Source organism: Podarcis pityusensis (assembly GCF_964106645.2).
Source record: "Podarcis pityusensis genome assembly, chromosome: 1".
In the NCBI taxonomy this organism is placed as follows: domain Eukaryota; kingdom Metazoa; phylum Chordata; class Lepidosauria; order Squamata; family Lacertidae; genus Podarcis; species Podarcis pityusensis.
In genome coordinates this window covers 2,627,628-2,637,501 of record NC_138028.1, presented here as the reverse complement: position 1 = coordinate 2,637,501, position 9,874 = coordinate 2,627,628, and the positions used below count along the sequence as shown (strand labels likewise).

The 9,874-nt window shown below is 45.1% G+C and overlaps 1 long non-coding RNA gene across 1 annotated transcript; it reads left to right on the top strand.

Moving 5' to 3' along the window:
- The first annotated feature begins 1,671 nt into the window (after positions 1–1,671).
- LOC308470606 lies at positions 1,672–9,174 on the top strand. The gene is made up of 3 exons (XR_013982492.1): positions 1,672–1,699; positions 2,603–2,734; positions 8,985–9,174. It is a non-coding gene; the product is annotated as an uncharacterized lncRNA (long non-coding RNA).
- Positions 9,175–9,874: the final 700 nt, after the last annotated feature.

The window sequence follows — 9,874 nt, the reverse complement described above, 5'->3', positions numbered from 1 at the left end:
CATGCTCAAAATGTCAAGGAGGTTGCAGGAGCTGACATTCTTTCTGGGCTGGGAGACCTTTAAGATACAATGAAGTCCTTTCGTGACAGCCGTTGGCATGAAAAAGTCAACACATCTGCAGCAGAATGGGAGACTTTCACAAGCCCAAATGGAACATGGAACACAATAAGAAGGGGGCCTCTTTCTTTGGAGACCCAGAAGTACTTTCCTCACAAAGGATAAGATTTCCAGGACTAAGAGTACACCTGGTGCTCTCCAGAAGAGAACTCAGAAATTTGGTGTTGGATATAAGAACATACAGTGAGGGGGGAAAGTATTTGATCCCCTGCTATTCCAGCACGACAATGACCCAAAACACATGGCCAAGGCAACAAAGGGGTGGCTCAAGAAGAAGCACATTAAAGTCCTGGAGTGGCCTAGCCAGTCTCCAGACCTTAATCCCATCGAAAATCTGTGGAGGGAGCTGAAGGTTCGAGTAGCTACACATCAGCCTTGAAATCTTACTGACTTGGAGAAGCTCTGCAAAGAGGAGTGGGACAAGATACCTCCTGAGATGCATGCAAACCTGGTGGCCACCTACAAGAAACGTCTGACCTCTGTAATTGCCAACAAGGGTTTTGCCACCAAGGGATCAAGTACTTACTTCATTCATTATAACGCACATCAATCTCTGACTTTTGTCTTATGGGTTCCTGGGGGTTTTCCTGTTGTTATTCTGTCTCTCACAGCTACGATAAACCTACCATTAAAATTATGGACTGGTCATTTCTTCGTCAGAGGGCAAACAGGCAAATTTAGCAGGGGATCAAATACTTCCCCCCTTCACTGTACACAACTTACCCCATTGTTGCACGCCACCCCAAATCTCTGAGCACTTAACTAGTCCGTGTTTCTTTTTGGGAATGAGGCACAGCAGAAACTGGGCAGAGATATGTGTTATTTACACATGTATACAACCAGAGCCTACAGTGGAGGGGGATTCTAGGGGTTGTTCTTGTTTACATTATGTATTGTATGTTTAAATCTTGTGATTTTATCCTGTGAACTTCCCTGAGAGTTATAGGAGCCAATTCCTAGGGGCTGAGGGGGCTTCACCCACCCAATAAAATATTTGAGAGGGTTGAGCCAAAGTTGATGTGCATTGCCATTCAAACAATGTTTGTACACAGCGTCATGTGATCACTAATAATAATGATAGCCCTTTTATTATTATTTCTACCCCTCCAATGTGTCTGGGGTGGTGGGGCTTACCTGGGCCCCCACAATATTTTATTCAAGTTGGCACAGCTGCTGTGGGTATAGGGCAGTATACAAATTTTAACAACAACAACAATACCCCAAGAGTGCCTTGTTTTTCACATAGCCAGCATCTTGGATGCAAACACACACCAAACATTGCTCTCTAGCGCTGCTCTCCCTCTCTCCATTTTGCTACTTTCTGTCTCGGTGACATCACTCCTGTCCAGCACCAGAATTCAAAAGCATCCATTCTTCGGCCATCAGCCTTCTTTATGGTCCAGCTCTCACTTCCATACATCACTACTGGGAAAACCACAGCTTGAACTATATGGACCTTTGTCGGCAAGGTGATGTCTCAATATGTGGGGCAGGTGATGACGCTTCCTCCCCTTTGCCATCTACAGAGCAATTCCAATGCCCAACCGCCAATACCAAGAAAGTTGTGATGATTTTCTACAAGGTAGGCAAAAAACCAAGTGGCTGGTGCCCATTTGCCAAGTGGAAAAAATTCCTATCAGGCCCCTCAATCGTGACCAACCAAGGTCCATAGCAAGGTCAAAGAACAGAAACCTTATAGGGCGGGAGGGTGAGAAAAGCAGGAACAGCTGGCGGGCGGCAAAGAGGGAGATCCCCGACCGCGTCCTGGTTTAAATAGGGCACGCCATCCCCCCTGAGCCAGCCGATTGGCTGGACAGGAGGTGATGCGGCCGGGAATCTCCCCAATCGTGCGGGGGCTGGGGGCGGTGAAGCCCACAACTCCACCTCCTCCTAAGGGCGGAAGTGGCTTTATGTGCTAAGCTCACCAAAAGTGAAGGCAGCCAATTCAGAGTGAGGACAGCCCTCCTTGAAGATCTGAACAGTTTTGTCCTGTTTCACAGCACTATTAGGAGTGAGGGGAGTCATTTGAAGTAGAGAAAAACTTTTTTTTAAAAAACCTTCCCTTTCCAACTGTGCCCTATTATTAATAGGGCAGCACTTTAATGTTTTTTTTTTATATAAAAAAATCTCCCCGTTCTCACCGATTTGTATGCACATATCAAAATACATTATTAACTTCTGCATACCATAACTAATTATGCTTATTTTGGGCCCAGCGCTACACTTTAATTAGGAACTGTTTGCGTTTTCGCAGCCTCTCAGTGCCAAAAGTTTGCTTTCGTAATTAAAAGTAAAAATGCAAACGAAGGGCTTTCTTTCCGCTGGCGTGCGAATTATGTCCTAATGAAGGGGGAAGGAGGGGGCAGGATGGAAACTTCTTGACCTTTGGTTGCCTGGTGGCCTTACCTGAATCTCATTAGGCTACCGTCTGTTCAATGTCAAGGAGGAAGGCAAAATAGACTAATGAGGCCTTTTTCTTCCACAGTGTAAGCCGAGATTCAGCTTGGCCAAGGGAAGAGAGGAAAAGAAGCAGTTATGAGCCAAACAGTCTTCTGAAAATGCTGTCAGTGCTTAGGAATGGTCAGGAACAACTGAAGCAGCAGCTACGTTGAAGTCGGTAAGCCAAGAAGACCCCCTCCTGGATCACGTCAAAGGGGGTCCACTTATTCCAGCAACCTGTTCCCACAGTGAACAACCAGATGCCAGGGGCGTAGCAAGGTCAGGTGGTACCCGGTGCGGGCAATTTCTTTTCTTTTTTTTTTAAATGATATTTATTACTTTTTTAACATTTCCAACACAACACTACAAACAAAAAAAGAAAAAAGGAAAAAAAGGAAAAAAAACAATGCAAATACAATACAAAAACGCTACATGGACTAACAAAACAAACAAAAACAAGCAAAAACAATTTAAAAACACCTCAAACATTTTCATTATCTTATATTTCATTCACTTATTTCCAGCGACCTCCTCCCACCTCCCTTTTTGTATTCTACTTCTGTTATTTGTTTCAGCAATTCCTTTCCATCTTACTCTGTTTTCTGTTCTATAATTATCTTAACACATTCTTGCCATACTTTTCCTTTAATTTTCTATTGATCTATTTATACATAATTCCTTATGACATTTCTGCTAAAGCCATATAATTTCATTCCAACATTTTAATAACATTCCTTAATTTTACAATATTTCTATAAATAGTCTTCAAACTTTTTCTAATCTTCTTTCACCGACTCTTCACCCTGGTCTCGGATCTTGCCAGTCATTTCCGCCAATTCCATATAGTCCATCAACTTCATCTGCCATTGTCCAACGCTTCAATGTTTTCAAGCAACAACCATTCTCTCAACCAGCAAAAAGCAGATGGTTCACAGCAAAGTTTAAAGGTCTGGCAGGGCAGGTCCACCTCCTTCTTTGGCATCCGTCAATATCTTAAGTTTTACTTGAGGCTTCCTGCCCTGCCAAACAACTCTAGGAGCATCCCTCTGCCACATCCTGAAACCCTCCATCCCATCCAAAACTTGCAATGTTTGAAACAAAAGCAACATCTCCAGCAACACAGCAGCCCTCATCCCCACCACAATAACTCGGCCCAACAGTAACAACTTCTGATTTGTCCATATTTCCAAATCCCCCTTCTCTTCAATCCAACATCCTTCACAGTTATCCTTAAGCAGATTCACATTTTTGGCGGTCATACTAACCCCCAAATACCTCTCTTTCTCAACCAATGTTAGTATCGCCTCCTGAAACTCTGTCAAGCTTTCCTTTTCCAATTCAGAAAGGGCTCTGGTCCTCAAATTCATCCGTTCTTCTTTAAGTTCAATCATAACGAATGTCAACTTATGTTCATCAAGTTGTCTTTGTATGGATGGGACTCTCCTCTCCCGTTGTATTACTTTAGATTCAGCAGCAAGGGTTTTTCCCCTGACTTCATCTGCAGTTTGCCATATCGAAGTAGATTCCTGTGTCAGTTTCTGGGTGGTTCCTGAATTGGTATTCACCTTTTGTCCCAAGTTATTTAAACTTTCTACAGTTGAATCAATTTCAATATTTGCAACATCCAATTTCACATTTATTGCATCTGTTTTCTTGTGGAGTTGTTCCAGCGAATCATTTATTTTCAATAATGCAGCCACTAAGGCCTCCTCTGTCGACATCCCGTCTGTTTTTTCCTTTCCGTTTGCCATAACACTTAAGAGATTCAAGGTCAATTCCAAAGTCTCACACTTTTTTATCTTGCAGCTGGAAATTCCCCTAGCCCAGCTCCTATAAAGTAACCAATTTCAAAAGCTTCCACTAGGGGAAAGCGAGTTGTATTTGTATCGGTCAGTATGTCCTCTTTTAAACACAGTTTCAATAATCCAAAGTTAGTTTCAATTTTCAGTTACTTTCCTCCTTTTTTAATAAAGTTCAATAAAGTTGTTTCAATTTTCCGTTACTTTTACTCCTTTTTAAGTGCAGACGAAGACAATGGAAACATTGTATCTCTCTTATGCTAGCTGTCACTGAATGTTCTATTCGCTGTCAATGAACCTTCCAAGACACGTCGGTCTTACTAGCAGCCCGTTTCCAGGTTTGGAACGGTGGTATTTTAACTTCCTTCACTCACTCCTGCACGGATTAATATTTTTTACTGATGAGAATTTAGTCCTTTACAATAGGCTTTCCAAAACTTTAGCTTGCAGCCTCTTTGCCTCAGTCTTATTTACAAAAAGGGGAGGTGGACTTCCTGTTTTGAACCTCCCCGTTTCGGTGCCAAATTAAAACGTTTAGAAATCCAATTCTTCACTCTACTCACGGGTAGTTGCTTTAAGATCAAATTGTCCACAGGAGAAAGTCAGCGCTCTCCGGCAACAGCTATGCGGCTTCGTTCCGTGGAAGAAGCAGTTGATCCGAAGCACCGCGCCATTCACCCCACATCGCTCCGGATCCCCGAAATCGGGTTTCCCCGCGAGTAGGGGAGGCGCAAAAGGTGCCCGCCGAATCCCACGTTCACAGGCTTCAACCGCCTGTGATTTTTAGTGGGTCTCCGCCTTCGCCGTGGTGGCCAGACCCGAATTTCCACGAGGCAAATTCCTCCCAATCAGAGGAATTCCGCCATTGCCGGTGGCGCCAACCCGGAAGTCGCCCCGGTGTGGGCAATTTCTTCTCACTCCCCTATTGAAATCTAGTTGGACTCCCAAGAGATCACAATCTACTCACAGGATAAAAAGACTGGCTGTGATCTGTGTTGTTGTTTAGTCGTGTCCGACTCTTCGTGTTGTTAGCCGCCCTGAGCCCAGCTTTGGCTGGGGAGGGCGGGATATAAATAAAATTTATTATTATTATTATTATTTGTGACCCCCTGGACCAGAGCACGCCAGGCACTCCTGTCTTCCACTGCCTCCCGCAGTTTGGTCAAACTCATGCTGGTAGCTTCGAGAACACTGTCCCACCATCTCGTCCTCTGTCGTCCCCTTCTCCTTGTGCCCTCCATCTTTCCCAACATCAGGGTCTTTTCCAGGGAGTCTTCTCTTCTCATGAGGTGGCCAAAGTCTTGGAGCCTCAGCTTCAGGATCTGTCCTTCCAGTGAGCACTCAGGGCTGATTTCCTTCAGAATGGAGAGGTTTGATCTTCTTGCAGTCCATGGGACTCTCAAGAGTCTCCTCCAGCACCATAATTCAAAAGCATCAATTCTTTGGTGATCAGCCTTCTTTATGGTCCAGCTCTCACTTCCGTACATCACTACTGGGAAAACCATGGCTTTAACTATACGGACCTTTGTTGACAAGGTGATGTTGACAAGGTTGTAAAGAGCTTCCACAGATAAACAGAAGTAAATAAAATTTTAGCTATAAGCTGCCTTGAGTTTCTATCAAGGGAAAAGGAGGCAAGATATAATAATAATAATAATAATAATAATAATAATAATAATAATAATAATTATGTCGTAAGCTCCATTGGGACTTACTTCTGAATAGACAGTGCAAGGCTCAATTTACAAGAAAGGAATAAACATTGCACATTTCCTAAAAAATTGCTGACCACTGAAGCATTGCAGTTAAAGAATTTAAAGTGGATTGCTCACTTTTTTCGTCAAAAGTATAGGAAGGGCTTTGTACGCCAGCTTCACAATTTCCTTCATCGGGTGCAGGTATGCTATTTTCAGAATAAACATGACTCTGTTTTTACATCTACACACACACCACCACTTTTAATTGTTTTCCGTGAAGTAGAGGGGAAGAAAAAGGGAATCCGCGAAATTCCTGGATCAGATCAGAAACCTGGTCAGTTTCCATAATTCCAGGACAGTCCCTGGAAAATCAGGACATGTGGAGGCTTTGTAATTTCTAGATGAAACACTCCTGAATGCCCTAGATGGCTATTTCCCCCTTCGATACTCTTGCTCCTTGGACCATTATGGGAAATCTTGGCTTTGTGATGGCAGCTGCCAAGTCAGATGCCATCAAAAGGCAAACGTCGGTTTCCTAAGCACGCAACTCTGTGTACCCGCCGATGGAAAGGTTTGTGTATAAAGGTCACACACAAAGCAACTCCACTCGCAGCATGTCAGGTTGGCTGCAGAGGTGTACCTTGTGGGGGATCATTTTGCACTCCCCCGTGAAATCAAGGTGGCAGTTTTCTGAAAGATGCAAAAAACCCCAAGCACATATGCTCTTTGAGCAAGGAGAGTGGCCGCCCCTCCAAGAGGCTCTTTGCTTTGTTTTCCGGGACAGCTTTATAAAAACAACAATTCACTGACTGCCGAGGCTTCCTTTTCAGTCAAGGCAGTGACCTGGATAATGGCATGTTTGACGTAGAGCAAATTGCGCTCTGTCTCTGGGTAAATGGCACTGTCCCGGTTGAAGGACTGCTTGACCCAGGTGGGCCAAAGGGCTCCCAGGGAGTAGGCAACCAACACGGGCAGAGCAATGCTAAAGGTGGATCTTGGCAATGCAGTCAAACCAACCATTCATGTTCTGCTAGATAGGCATATGATAGAGGATGGCGTTGTGGTCTAAACCACTGAGCCTCTTGGGCTTGCTGATGGGAAGGTCGGCAATTCGAATCCTCACGACGGAGTGAGCTCCCGTTGCTCTGTCCCAGCTCCTGCCAACCTAGCAGTTCGAAAGCACACCAGTGCAAGTAGATAAATAGGGACCACTCTGGCAGGAAGGTAAACGGCATTTCCATGCACTCTGGTTTCCGTCACAGTGTCCTGTTGTGCCAGAAGCGGTTTAGTCCTGCTGGCCACATGACCCAGAAAGCTGTCTGTGGACAAACGCCGGCTTCCTCGGCCTGAAAGCAAGATGAGTGCCGGAACCCCATAGTCGCCCTTGACTGGACTTTACCATCCAGGGGTCCTTTACCTTTTACCTTTAGGAGGTGAAACTCACAGAGTTTCCCTGTACGTTTGCTAGAGCAGACTCCATGAGAGACATTCCCACTGTGTCCTGACAAGGGGAGGCCTAGCCATATACCGTATTTTTTGCACCATAACACTCACTTTTTTCCTCCTAAAAAGTAAGGGGAAATGTCTGTGCGTGTTATGGAGGGAATGCCTATGGGTGGCATGCCTACGGATTTTCTCCTCTAAAAACTACGTGCGTGTTATGGTCGGGTGCGTGTTATAGAGCGAAAAATACGGTATATTGTCCTCACCCGTCTATGGACAGCCTCTTTTATTCTTTTATCTCTTCATCTCATCAGCAAGACAGGAATATGGAAACATCTGCATGTCTGAGCTCCAATATTCAGGAACTATTTTAACCGAGATTTAAGACCTACATTGGCTCCCAGTACATTTCCGAGCACAATTCAAAGTGTTGGTGTTGACCTTGAAAGCCCTAAACGGCCTCGGCCCAGTATACCTGAAGGAGCGTCTCCACCCCCATCGTTCCGCCCAGACGCTGAGGTCCAGCTCCGAGGGCCTTCTGGCAGTTCCCTCACTGCAAGAAGCCAAGCTACAGGGAACCAGGCAGAGGGCCTTCTCGGTAGTGGCGCCCGCCCTGTGAAATGCCCTCCCACCAGGTGTCAAAGAGAAGAAAAACTACCAGACTTTAGAAGACATCTGAAGGCAGCCCCGTTTAGGGAAGCTTTTAATGTTTGATGCATTACTGTATTTTAATATTTTGTTGGAAGCTGCCCAGAGTGGCTGGGGAAGCCCAGCCAGATGGGCAGGGTATAAATAATAAATTATTATTATTATTATTATTATTATTATTATTATTATTATTCCTATGATAGTCTTAGCCATGAATTTGTCCAGTTCTTTCTTAAAGCCATTCACATTGGTGGCTATCCCTGTCTCCTGTGGATGTGGGGGCCCCAGTTTAACTCTGTACTGAAGTTCTTTTATCTGCCCTGAATCTTCCGATATTCAGCTTCATTGAACGTCCATCTGTTTGAAGGTTATTTCACAACATTTATACACTGCTTGGTTTTAAGGTAAAGGTAAAGGGACCCCTGACCATTAGGTCCAGTCGTGACCGACTCTGGGGTTGCGGTGCTCATCTTGCTTTATTGGCCGAGGGAGCTGGCGTACAGCTTCCGGGTCATGAGGCCAGCATGACTAAGCCGCTTCTGGCGAACCAGAGCAGCGCACGGAAACACCATTTACCTTCCTGCCAGAGCGGTACATATTTATCTACTTGCACCTTGATGTGCTTTCGAACTGCTAGGTGGGCAGGAGCAGGGACCGAGCAATTGGAGCTCACCCTGTCGCGGGGATTCGAACCGCCGACCTTCTGATCGGCAAGTCCTAGGCTCTGTGGCTAAACCCACAGCGCCACCCACGTCCCACAAGCATACTTAAAAAATACACAAAAAGTAAAAATACTAAAACAGATTAAAATTACCTTGTTTAAACAAGACTTTTTTTTTAGCAGGCACTGAAAAGAGAACAGCGAAGGCTTGATATCAATCGGCAGGACATTCCAAAGTGTAGCTACTGCCACACTGAACAATCAGCTTCTAACAGATGCAGACTAGATATTAGGTGCGTAACTCTGTTCCTTGGCTTTTGATACTGATCACCTTGCTCTGATCCGGCACTTTGAAAAGGTGCTCACTCACACTTGACTGCCACATTTCTCCTACCGCACCTGCATTCCTGGTTCACAACCTTCGTTCAGTATCATCGCTCAAGTTCCTGGGCAGCTGTTCAGAGACAGTTTGTCACCGAATGCCACCAGAGGACCTTTGCAAGGGAGGAAACAGGCCTGGCGGTGATCTGCTCTGCTTGCTTTCCGCCCAGACCTTGTGTCTGTTTTCATTTAATTGCTAATATGTTTTTAAATTTGCTGTGTGTTGTTTGCCTTGCTTTCTGGATGCCCTTTGGTGACTTCCTCTGGCCTCATTTCAATATTGACATTTCCTCCTGTCCACAGTCATTAAGTGCTGAACTGTGGTGTCGCCAACCTTTGCAAGTGACACTGAGAACAAAATAGGTTGGTTAAATGCAAGTTGAAGCTCCAGCAGGTGCAAAATGCAGCAACCCGGCTGCTCACCGTTCCTGGAAGAATTGAACTGGCTGCCAATTAGCTACTGGGCTAAGTACAAGGAGCTGCTTTTGGTGTATAAAGTCTTATACTGCTTGCGACCAGGATAGGTGTGTTAATGGAGAAATCCGAGGGCTCCCTTGGACAAAAAAACAAGGACACCAGCCAGGAATACCAGAGCAAAACAGCAGCCAGTAGGCTTGGTCTTTATTGAAGACTGTCAGGACAGGACTCCCACCTGCCACCAGGTGGAACAAAATGGAAGCACAGAACAA